This window comes from Coturnix japonica, chromosome 38 (genome assembly GCF_054131305.1).
Source record: "Coturnix japonica strain WE chromosome 38, WE-NBRP24, whole genome shotgun sequence".
NCBI classification, from domain to species: domain Eukaryota; kingdom Metazoa; phylum Chordata; class Aves; order Galliformes; family Phasianidae; genus Coturnix; species Coturnix japonica.
This window is the reverse complement of record NC_140700.1, coordinates 5830959-5844015: the sequence shown is the minus strand read 5'-3', so window position 1 is coordinate 5844015 and position 13057 is coordinate 5830959. Positions and strand designations below refer to the sequence as shown.

At 44.8% G+C, this 13057-nt stretch overlaps 3 long non-coding RNA genes across 4 annotated transcripts; 1 reads left to right on the top strand and 2 right to left on the bottom strand.

Annotated features, from left to right (window-relative positions):
* Positions 1–3210: 3210 nt before the first annotated feature.
* Positions 3211–9586, bottom strand: LOC146754816 (uncharacterized). The gene is made up of 5 exons (XR_014938683.1): positions 9255–9586; positions 9079–9184; positions 7837–7938; positions 6400–6505; positions 3211–5569 (listed from the first exon to the last, which is right to left on the bottom strand). It is a non-coding gene; the product is annotated as an uncharacterized LOC146754816 (long non-coding RNA).
* A 300-nt stretch (positions 9587–9886) lies between these two features.
* On the bottom strand, positions 9887–10520 carry LOC146754815 (uncharacterized). Of its 2 annotated transcripts, none has more exons than XR_014938684.1 (3): positions 10386–10520; positions 10224–10304; positions 9887–10025 (listed from the first exon to the last, which is right to left on the bottom strand). It is a non-coding gene; the product is annotated as an uncharacterized LOC146754815 (long non-coding RNA). The 2 variants fall into 2 exon arrangements; XR_014938685.1 differs by having other exon boundaries at positions 10224–10301; positions 10386–10500.
* A 556-nt stretch (positions 10521–11076) lies between these two features.
* LOC146754814 (uncharacterized) lies at positions 11077–12673 on the top strand. Its single transcript, XR_014938686.1, has 2 exons — positions 11077–11211; positions 12635–12673. It is a non-coding gene; the product is annotated as an uncharacterized LOC146754814 (long non-coding RNA).
* The last annotated feature ends 384 nt before the right edge of the window (positions 12674–13057 follow it).

Genomic DNA, 13057 nt, shown 5'->3' with positions numbered 1-13057 from the left:
TAACCCTAACCCTAACCCTAACCCTAACCCTAACCCTAACCCTAACCCTAACCCTAACCCTAACCCTAACCCTAACCCTAACCCTAACCCTAACCCTAACCCTAACCCTAACCCTAACCCTAACCCTAACCCTAACCCTAACCCTAACCCTAACCCTAACCCTAACCCTAACCCTAACCCTAACCCTAACCCTAAACCTAACCCTAACCCTACCCTAACCCTAACCCTAACCCTAACCCTAACCCTAACCCTAACCCTAACCCTAACCCTAACCCTAACCCTAACCCTAACCCTAACCCTCTACCCTAACCCACTAACCCTAACCCTAACCCTACCCTAACCCTAACCCTAACCCTAACCCTAACCCTAACCCTAACCCTACCCTAACCCTAACCCTAACCCTAACCCTAACCCTAACCCTAACCCTAACCCTAACCCTAACCCTAACCCTAACCCTAACCCTAACCCTAACCCTAACCTAACCCTAACCCTAACCCTAACCCTAACCCTAACCTAACCCTAACCCTCCTAACCCTAACCCTAACCCTAACCCTAACCCTAACCCTAACCCTAACCCTAACCCTAACCCTAACCCTAACCCTAACCCTAACCCTAACCCTAACCCTAACCCTAACCCTAACCCTAACCCTAACCCTAACCCTAACCCTAACCCTAACCCTAACCCTAACCCTAACCCTAACCCTAACCCTAACCCTAACCCTAACCCTAACCCTAACCCTAACCCTAACCCTAACCCTAACCCTAACCCTAACCCTAACCCTAACCCTAACCCTAACCCTAACCCTAACCCTAACCCTAACCCTAACCCTAACCCTAACCCCTAACCCTAACCCTAACCCTAACCCTAACCTAACCCTAACCCTAACCCTAACCCTAACCCTAACCCTAACCCTAACCCTAACCCTAACCCTAACCCTAACCCTACCCTAACCCTAACCCTAACCCTAACCCTAACCCTAACCCTAACCCTAACCCTAACCCTAACCCTAACCCTAACCCTAACCCTAACCCTAACCCTAACCCTAACCCTAACCCTAACCCTAACCCTAACCCTAACCCTAACCCTAACCCTAACCCTAACCCTAACCCTAACCCTAACCCTAACCCTAACCCTAACCCTAACCCTAACCCTAACCCTAACCCTAACCCTAACCCTAACCCTAACCCTAACCCTAACCCTAACCCTAACCCTAACCCTAACCCTAACCCTAACCCTAACCCTAACCCTAACCCTAACCCTAACCCTAACCCTAACCCTAACCCTAACCCTAACCCTAACCCTAACCCTAACCCTAACCCTAACCCTAACCCTAACCCTAACCCTAACCCTAACCCTAACCCTAACCCTAACCCTAACCCTAACCCTAACCCTAACCCTAACCCTAACCCTAACCCTAACCCTAACCCTAACCCTAACCCTAACCCTAACCCTAACCCTAACCCTAACCCTAACCCTAACCCTAACCCTAACCCTAACCCTAACCCTAACCCTAACCCTAACCCTAACCCTAACCCTAACCCTACCCTAACCCTAACCCTAACCCTAACCCTAACCCTAACCCTAACCCTAACCCTAACCCTAACCCTAACCCTAACCCTAACCCTAACCCTAACCCTAACCCTAACCCTAACCCTAACCCTAACCCTAACCCTAACCCTAACCCTAACCCTAACCCTAACCCTAACCCTAACCCTAACCCTAACCCTAACCCTAACCCTAACCCTAACCCTAACCCTAACCCTAACCCTAACCCTAACCCTAACCCTAACCCTAACCCTAACCCTAACCCTAACCCTAACCCTAACCCTAACCCTAACCCTAACCCTAACCCTAACCCTATAACCCTATAACCCTAACCCTATAACCCTATAACCCTAACCCTAACCCTATAACCCTATAACCCTATAACCCTATAACCCTATAACCCTATAACCCTATAACCCTATAACCCTATAACCCTATAACCCTATAACCCTATAACCCTATAACCCTATAACCCTATAACCCTATAACCCTAACCCTAACCCTATAACCCTATAACCCTATAACCCTATAACCCTATAACCCTATAACCCTATAACCCTAACCCTATAACCCTATAACCCTATAACCCTAACCCTAACCCTATAACCCTATAACCCTATAACCCTATAACCCTATAACCCTATAACCCTATAACCCTATAACCCTATAACCCTATAACCCTATAACCCTATAACCCTATAACCCTATAACCCTATAACCCTATAACCCTATAACCCTATAACCCTATAACCCTATAACCCTATAACCCTATAACCCTATAACCCTATAACCCTATAACCCTATAACCCTATAACCCTATAACCCTATAACCCTATAACCCTATAACCCTATAACCCTATAACCCTATAACCCTATAACCCTATAACCCTATAACCCTATAACCCTAACCCTATAACCCTAACCCTAACCCTATAACCCTATAACCCTATAACCCTATAACCCTATAACCCTATAACCCTATAACCCTATAACCCTATAACCCTATAACCCTATAACCCTATAACCCTATAACCCTATAACCCTATAACCCTATAACCCTATAACCCTATAACCCTATAACCCTATAACCCTATAACCCTATAACCCTATAACCCTATAACCCTATAACCCTATAACCCTATAACCCTATAACCCTATAACCCTATAACCCTATAACCCTATAACCCTATAACCCTATAACCCAACTCACAACAACTTCTTCTTACAACCAAAGTTAAGCAGCAACTTGACCAACTACACTTATAACTCTACATCTCCACTTTCTGGACCAGCTACGCTCACAAACAACATTCAGCAGAAAACTGAGCTACTCTGCCAACAAAGTTCACACACAACATGACCAACTACATCATGACCAACTACAGCAAGGCAACCAGCTCCAACAAACTAAGTTCACCAACAACTTGCACATCTACACTCACAAACTAAGTTCATCACCAACTGCACTGACCACGTGACCAACTACACGCACAATCTGACTTACTGCAGCTACAACCAAACTCAGAATCAACCTGAACAACTACAACAACTACATACACTGAACTAACAGCCCTTCTAGTGCTACCATCCCCCACTTACCTGTCACACCTACCTTAGATTCTGCTCCATCGCCTGCAGATGACAATTAATGACACACCACATCACTTAATTGTTTCTTTATTGCAGCTCCATTAACACAATACACAACTCATACAGTCATACAAACAGAATACAGCAACAACACCATATTTACAAGCACAAAGTGGATACAGCAGTTCAATACACATCACAACATCCAGATATACAGAACAAATAGCACAAGATACAAGTCACAAGATCCCAGTATTGAGTACAAACATCAGCACAGTCAATACAGAGCACAACACAGTTTACAAGCACAGCATTGATACATTGAGAACATGGCACAGCACAATGTTCAACCATCACATCAACACATAGAGCACATTGCACAATACATTTTACATGTACAACATCCATATACACAGCAAATTGTCCATCCCAGGTTACAGGCACAGCATCAACATGTTGAGTACAGGGCACGGCGCAGTTGACAGACACAGCATCCAAATATACAGTACGTTGCATGGCACAAGGTACAATTACAGCATCAGCACATTACATACACAGCAAGGCAAAATTGAAATCAATAACACAAACATGAATGGACTCAGTATTAAAGCCAATTTGATTAACAATAATTGACTGCAAAGCTAAAGCCAATGTGGCACATTCAAAATAACAGCACAGCACTGAAACCAGCGTAACTCAAAATGGCCGCAAATGGGCGCAAGTCAAAGAGTGGCCACAAATGGGCACGAGTCAAAGAGTGGCCGGGAAGCAACTCAGCTCCCTCAGGCCTTAAATGTTGGTTACGGGGCTGGGTTAGCCCAGATAGAAAAAAAATGGGCTAGCCCAGCCCCGTAAGCTTGGATAAATAAAGCCAATTTGGCTAAAATAATTTGATTTCAAAAATAAAGCCAATTAATTTGAGTTAAATTTGAGTTAAATTTGAGTTAAATTTAGTTGATATTAATTGATTGCAAAACTTAAGCCAATTAGAATTAGATAATTAGATTGCAAAGCAAAATCCAATTTGGTTGACAATAATTGAATGCAAAGCTAAAGCCAATTTGGTTGACAAAAAATAATTGCACACGCTGAAATCAGCGTAACTCAAAATGGCCGCAAATGGGCGCAAGTCAAAGAGTGGCCGCAAATGGGCACGAGTCAAAGAGTGGCCGGGAAGCAACTCGGCTCCCTCAGGCCTTAAATGTTGGTTACGGGGCTGGGTTAGCCCGGATAGAAAAAAAATGGGCTAGCCCAGCCCCGTAAGCTTGGATAAATAAAGCCAATTTGGCTAAAATAATTTGATTTCAAAAATATAGCCAGTTAATTTGAGTTAATTTGAGTTAATTTGAGTTAATTTGAGTTAATTTGAGTTAATTTGAGTTAATTTGAAGCCAAATTTAAAGCCAATTTAGTTGATATTAATTGAATGCAAAACTTAAGCCAATTTGGATTAGAAATTTAGATTCCAAAACAAAATCCAATTTGGTTGACAATGATTGAATAGAAAGCTGAAGCCAATCTGGGTTGAAATTAATTGACTCCAGAACAAAAGCTAATTTGGTTGACAAAAAATAATTGAACATGCTGAAATCAGCTTAAATCTTATAACAGCCGCAAATGGGCACAAGTCAAAGAGTGGCCGCAAATGGGCACAAGTCAAAGAGTGGCCGGGAAGCAACTCGGCTCCCTCAGGCTGTGGGCGTTGGTTACGGGGCTGGGATAGCCCTAATAGAAAAAAAATGGGCTACCCAGCCCCGTAAGTAAGGATAAATAAAGCCAATTTGGCTGATATTAATTGAAATCAAACCTTAAACCAATTTGGTTAAGGTTAAATAATAGCAAAGTTAAAGCCAATTAGTTTAAGATTAAATGATTGCAAAGCTACAGCCAATTAGATTAAACTTAAATGGTTGTAAAGCTACAACCAATTTAAGTAACATTAAATGATTGCAAAACTAAAGTCAATTTGATTAAAAATAATGGCAAAACTAAAGCCAATTTGATTAACAATGACTGATTGAAAGCTAAAGCCAATTTTGTTAAAATAATTAATTAAAAAGCTATAACCAATTTGATTAAGATTATTTAACAACATATCAAAAACCAATTTAGTTGCAGTTAAATGATTACAAAACAAAACCCAATCTGGGTGAACTTAATAGATTACTAAGCTAAAACCAATTTGTTTAAGTGTGATGTCAAATCTAAAACCAATTTGGGTAAGGTTAACTGAACGCAAACCTTAAACCAAATTGGTTAACAGAACTTAACTCAAAAGCTAATTCCAATTAAATGGAGGTTAATTGACTAACATGTAGCTGATGTGCTGTTGTGATGGATCGTCAGCCCCCCAAAGCTTTATTGAACGCCTGCATGGCAGCATGGAGCGCTGCATCAAAGGGGAACATCCATCAGCCAGGGAATATAAGGGCCCTAAGGAAGAAAAAGAGATAGTTAGATCAATGGGCTGAAGCCAGTGGGACATGAAAATGTAAAATAGTGGGCAAGGCCCAATAATCTGCTACAAAAACACAGAGAATGCCAAAATGAACAGCAAGACCCAAAAGAGCAGCACAAAACACATCAAAACAGAACATAATACAACACAAAACACTGCAGAGAACAGCAATAGGGACATAAAGGCGCAACAAAATGATGCAGGAAACTGCAAAATGGAAGAAAGCACCCAAGAGAATATCAAAATATTGGGCAAGGCCCTACAAAAGGATGCAGGGAACACTGAAAAGGAGGGCAAAGCCCAAGAGAACAAGAAAAGGAATGGCAAAATGGACTGAAAGCCCAAAAGAATGATGCAATGGATGCCTAAATGGATGGCAAAGCCCAAAAGAATGATGCAATGGATGCCTAAATGGACTGCAAAGCCCAAAAGAATGATGCAATGGATGCCTAAATGGACTGCAAAGCCCAAAAGAATGATGCAATGGATGCCTAAATGGACGGCAAAGTCCAAAAGAATGATGCAATGGATGCCTAAATGGACAAAGTCCAAAAGAATGACGCAAGGAACGCCAAAATGGAGGGCAAGGCCCAAGAGAATGCCTCAAAGAATGTCAAAATGGAGAGCAAGAAAAACACTGCAAGAAACAACTGAGCAACAGCAAAGACCAAACACAAAGACAACACAGTAGGACAAGCACAGACAGCCCATAGGACACCACAGAGTGCAAAAATGAAGTCAAAAACACTAACCTCGCATCTCAGTATGGAACAAGTAAAAACAAATTGCTATGTGCTGCCCTTACCTGCTGGGCTGAGAGTTACCATCAGCAAAGCTGGGTCCAAGCAATGCAGGTTTCTGTTCCTCGCTGCTCTCATCAGGAGCCGCACATCTCTGTGCTCTGCTGGAACCTGTTGGACACAACATGACAATGAAGGCACTGGGATACAATTAAAGTTATTAGGGATATAATTAATGCTACTTTTAAGTCTAAATTTGCAGTAAGTTTAACAATTGTATCCCACACTACGATCATAATTAAAGTAACTTTCACATAAAGCACTGAGCATCACTTTTATGACTGCATTTATCATAACAGACACCTTTAGTATTGGGTAAATATTAGGTAAATATCAGTTCCATTAACAAATACAGGTTACAGTCATTATCACTACAACCCGCATTAAGCCGGGGGAGCAGATCAAGATTAACACAAACAAAACATTAACACAAATCCCAAAGACAAGCAGAACAACCACAGAAAGGCAGCCAAGGGTAAGGCAAGGGCAAAAGAAAGAAGGAAAGCCAAGGGAAACCAAAGCAAAAGCAACAGCAAATAGACCATTATAGGAAACACCAAGAACAAAGGCCAAAGGGAAAACAGCGTGGAGAGCCAAGAGAAGAACAAAGGGAACAATGAAACAGAGGGCAAGGCCCAAAAGAATGCTGCATAGAACTGCAAAATAGAGCAAGGCCATAAAGAACACTGCAGGGAACATCAAGATGGAGAACGAGGCCCAAAAGGGCACTACAAGAAACATCAGGATGGGGGGCAAGGCCCAAAAGGGCACTACAAGAAACATCAAGATGGGGGGCAAGGCCTAAAAGAACGCTTCATGGAACTGCAAAACAGAGGGCAAGGCCCAAAACAGCACTGCTGAAACATCAAGAGGGAGGACAAGGGCCAAAAAAAGATCACGTAAAACATCAAGATGGATGGCAAGGCCTAAGAGAACATCACGCAGAACATCAAGATGAGGACAAGGCCCAAAAGAACACTGCAAGGAACATCAAGATAGAGGGCAAAGCTGAAGAGAAAACTGCAGCAAACACCAAGATGGAGGGCAAGGCCCAAAAGGGCACTACAAGAAACATCAAGATGGGGAGCAAGGCCCAAAAGGGCACTACAAGAAACATCAGGATGGGGGGCAAGGCCCAAAAGGGCACTACAAGAAACATCAAGATGGGGGGCAAGGCCGCAGAGAAAACTGCTTGGAACTCCAACACGGAATGAAAGGCTGAAGGGAATGAAGCACCAAAATGAACAACAAGGCCCAAAGAATGAACAGAACAGCAAAATGAGAACAAAGGAAACACTACAGGAAATGCTGGAGAAACAGCAGAGAACAGAGGAAAAGAGAATGCAGAAGGATGAGAGCAGATATTATCATTATAATAATGGAACATTACCTTCAATTTCAGTATGGAACAGGTAAAAACCAATTGTGTGTGCTGCCCTTACCTGCTGGGCTGAGAGTTACCATCAGCAAAGCTGGTTCTGGAGCATTTCAGGCAATGCAGGTTTCTGTTCCTCGCTGCTCTCAGCAGTAGGATAGAATCCATGCTATTAGGGATAGAATAAATACTATTAGAAATAGAAGTAATGCTATTTCTAAGGTTAAAGGTGCAATTACTTTAAAATGATATTTTGCACTATGATTAGAATGAAGGTTACTTAAAAACAAAGGGTTAGATTTACAGATACTCTACAGAAAACTGCAATTATCACTAAATTTCCCATTAAGGCCATAAAGTTCCTGCAATTATCCCATAAAGGTCCCTTCAGGTCAACATTACCGTGAATGCTGCCTCCCACCAAACCCCATAGAGCCAAAGGCAAAGGCAGCAGAACAAGCACAGAAAGCCCCAACAAAAGAAAAGCAAAGCAAACACCAACAGTAAGGCAAGGGCAACAGTAAGAGAACAGTCAAGGGAAAGTCTAAGGTAAAGAAACAGCAAGGAGAGTGGTATGAAACACCAAGAACATTGGGAAAAGGGAAGGCGGAGTAGGAGGCTAAATGGAAACAGCAAAAGAACACTGCAGGAACAACAAAAAGGAGGGCACGGCCCAAGAGAACATGGCAGGGAACATCAAGATGGAGAACAAGGCCCAAAAGGGCATTAAAGGAACATCAAGATGTAGGGCAAGGCCTAAAAGAACACTGCGTGGAACTGCAAAACAGAGGGAAAGGCCCAAAACAGCACTGCTGAAACATCAAGATGGAGGGCAAGGCCCAAGAGAACATCAAGATGAGGACAATGCCCAAAAGAACACTGCAAGGAACATCAAGATGGAGGGCAAAGCTGAAGAGAAAACTGCAGCAAACACCAAGATGAATGGCAAGGCCCAAAAGGGCACTACAAGAAACATCAAGATGGGGGGCAAGGCCCAATAGAATATTGCAAAGATGATCAAGATGGAGGGCAAGGCAGCAGAGGAAACTGCTTGGAACTCCAACATGGAATGAAAGGCTGAAGGGAATGAAGCACCAAAATGAACAATAAGGCCTATGGGCCTATGAATGAACAGAACAGCAAAATGAGAACAAAGGAAACACAGCAGGAAATTCTGGAGAAATAGCACAGAACAGAGGAAAAGAGAATGCAGAAGGATGAGAGCAGATATTATCATTATAATAATGGAACATTACCTTCAATCTCAGTATGAAACAGGTAAAAACCAATTGATATGTGCTGCCCTTACCTGCTGGGCTGAGAGTTACCATCAGCAAAGCTGGGTTCAACCAATGCAGATCTCTGTTCCTCACTGCTCTCATCAGGAGCCGCACATCTCTGTGCTCTGCTGGAACCTGTGGGACACAACACAGCAATGAAGGCACTGCCCACATCTGCAGGGCAGCTCATAGACACAGCACTCACCTTGGGTTTGGTAGGGAGGGATGGAGGAACCAACGGGGCCCCATGAGACCCCACTGGAACCAACGGGGCCCCATGAGACCCCACTGGACTTTATAAGGTCAACAAACCAGTGCAAGACCAACTAAGAACCTAAAATCACACAGTCTATGGGTCCAGATGAGATGTGAGCAGAAACACAGCCAACATGGCGCTCCTTTGTAGGAAGGTAGAAGGGATGAGCCCAGGAACTGCTGAGCCGTCGGTCCCACTGCTGTGCTGGGAATGACCACAAAGCAGATCCTCATAAAAGGACCCAGGGCTCACAGAAGGCAGGAGGTGATGATGGAGATCCTCATAGAAGGACCCAGGGCTCATAGAAGACAGGAGGTGATGAAGGAGATCCTCATAGAAGGACCCAGGGCTCATTGAAGCAGGAGGTGATGATGGAGATCCTCATAGAAGGACCCAGGGCTCATGGAAGGCAGGAGGTGATGAAGGAGATCCTCATAGAAGGACCCAGGGCTCATGGAAGGCAGGAGGTGAAGATGGAGATCCTCATAGAAGGACACAGGGCTCATGGAAGGCAGGAGGTGATGATGGAGATCCTCATAGAAGGACCCAGGGCTCATGGAAGGCAGGAGGTGAAGATGGAGAATCAACATGGGAAGATGATGAGATGGATGAAGAACTGGCTGTAGAAGCGAGTCCAGAGAGCAGCAGCCAATGACTCCGAATCCAGATGGAGATAATGATGAACAATGTCCCATAGGAGCCAGCATTGGGGCTGATACCCTGCAATATATGAGCATAGAATCAAATGATGATCAGCACTGAGGACAAGAATGACCATCTCCTTTCAACCCCCCTGCTATGGGGACAGTACCCAACCACCACACCAAGGTCCCACAGCCTCAAACACCTCTAGGGATGGAGCATCCCCAAGGGACCCATTCCACCCCCAAACCCTGCAATAAAGAAGGGATCGCTCACCCCATTGTGAAGGCTGAGCCCTCCATCCAAAGGAAGGAGGCTCTAGATATGGCTCCTTCTCACACCCATCCATAAGTGCTGCTAGGAGCAATCAAAAGGAGAAGACATCAGTCCAGTAATAAAAAAGAAATTCCTTACCCCATTGCAAAGCCAAAGACTCACCATTAACCCCAAAGGAAAGGATCTCCAAGCAGAGCCGCATCCCATATGGCATCCAGACCTCGAAAGCAGCAGGAAGGAGAATCCTCTCCCTCAATGCTCCTATAGGAGCACTGAGCTGGAACTGATGCTGCCCCCTGCCCTTCCCAGCCCTTAAATACGAATCAAGGAGGGGAGGAGCCAGGCTCCAACCAATCACAATCCACCCCTCAACGGCCCCCACCTGTGCCTATGGGGTGGGCCCCTCTCCTCAGCAGGTGCCCAATCAAGTTGTTACATAACAGCTCCAATCGTGAACAAAGACAAAAACAAAGCAATAACAGGTTAATAATTATATTTATCTATTCCTAAAGGGGAGGGTTACGGATAGAGGAGAAATGACAGCACAGTATATGGACACGGGGGTGCAGATCTCAGTGTCACAATGGGGTGACACTGTGGGCACCGCTCTGGGGTTGATGCTGGGGGGACATTGGAATGATGGGGGGTGATGGGGGCGGTGATATCATTATATAATTAGAGTGATATAATAGAAATGCTTAGTCATGGTTGGAAGCCATGATGGGGCGGAGTCACAGCAGTACAGCCCAAGTGCAGGCAACGCATCCGATTGGCTGCAGAGCTGGCTCCGCCCCCTCCTGGTGCTCATATAAGGGCTGGCACGGTGGGGCAGCAGGTATTTGCTGGAGCTCCTCGCTGTAGTCACATCTATCCACATGAAGAAGCTCTTCTGCTCTGTTGCTGCCTTGGACCAAGAGCTGCTGGATGGAGCTGCAGGACTTGGCTTCTCCACCCTCACATTCCTCGGCCTAGAACAGCACTACAGGAGGTAAGTTCTGGTTCTGATAATGGAGTAATGCTGAGGTGATGGGGGGCAGAGATGATTGAGGGGGGGATTTTGAGGTGTCTGGGGGGGACATGGAGCTGATGTTTGCCAATGAAGCTGTATGTAGATGTGGAGGTATCAATAGAGTTACACAAGGAACCACGTTGAAAGGTGACGATGAGTAGATGATAGACTGAATAGTGAAAAAGGACCCTATAGTAGATGAAAAGAGAACACTTAGCTACAGAAAGAGAAAGGGGGCCTCATAAAACAGGGATCGAGTGGAAGAAAACCAAGAAAAACAGCGTATAGTGGAAGAAAACCAAGAAAAGACAGGTTAGAGCAGAAGAAAACCAAGAAAAGATGGGTTAGAGGGGAAGAAAACCAAGAAAAGACAGGTTAGAGCAGAAGAAAACCAAGAAAAGATGGGTTAGAGTGGAAAAAAAACAAGAAAAGCAGGGTTAGAGCAGATGAAAACCAAGAGAAAGAGCGTATAGCGGAAGGAAACCAAGAAAAGCAGTCTATAGCAGAATAAAACCAAGAAAAGACGGGTTGCAGAGTAAGAAAACCAAGAAATGCAGGGTTAGAGCAGAGGAAAACCAAGAAAAACGGGGTTAGAACATAAGAAAACAAGGAAAAGACGGGTTAGAGCCGAATAAAACCAAGAAAAGACGGGTATAGCGGAAGAAAACCAAGAAAATTTAGGATAGATCAAAAGAAAACCAGAAAGAGCAGGCTTACAAAGGAAGAAAACCAAGAAAAGCAGGGATAGAGAGGAAGAAAACCAAGAAAAGCAGGGTTAGAGCATAAGAAAACCAAGAAAAGACAGGTTAGAGCGGAACTAAACCAAGAAAAGATGGGTTAGAGTGGAAGAAAACCAAGAAAAGGTGGTTATAGCAGATGAAAAACAAGTGCAACAGCGTATAGCGGAAGAAAACCAAGAAAATTTGGGTTAGATTAGAAGAAAACCGAGAAAAGAAGGGTTAGAGCAGAAAAAAAAACCAAGAAAGATGTGTTAGAGTGGAAGAAAACCACTTGGAAGTGGGCAGTGGGGTGACGTGGGGGGGAGGTGATGGGTGTGACAGCAGTGGATGGTGGTGGGCAACGGTGATGAATGGGGGAGAGGTTCCAGTGGGGGAGGACAGTGGGGGGGACAATGGTGGAGTGATAATGGGGGTGATGGTGATAATGGGGGTAATGGGGTGATGGTGGGGGGGCACTGATGTGGGTAGTGTGAGGGGAATGTTGGTGGTGACAGTGGAGGCCCCACACAGCCACACACAGCCACATAGATACACATAGCGCCCCATAGAAGCCCTACAGAGCCCCATTGAAGCCCCACAGTGTCCCATAGTGCCCCACAGAAGCCCTACAGAGCCCCATAGAAGCTCCATAGAGCCCCAAAGCGCCCCATAAATCCCCATAGTGTCCCGGCACGTCGCGGACGCCATTTTCATAGTGAGGAATAGCGTCACTTCCGGCAAGGTGCATTGTGGGATATAACGCGGCATAACGAGGCATCAGGAGATCGCCATTTTGATCATGCGCAGTAGTGTCGCTTCCGGCAAGGTGCATTGTGGGATATAACGCGGTATAAGGAGGCATCTGGAGATCGCCATTTTGATCATGCGCAGTAGTGTCGCTTCCGGCAAGGTGCATTGTGGGATATAACGCGGCATATCGCGGCATCTGGAGGTCGCCATTTTGATCATGCGCAGTAGCGTCACTTCCGGCAAGGTGCATTGTGGGATATAACGCGGCATATCGCGGCATCTGGAGGTCGCCATTTTGATCATGCGCAGTAGCGTAACTTCCGGCAAGGTGCATTGTGGGATATAACGCGGCATAA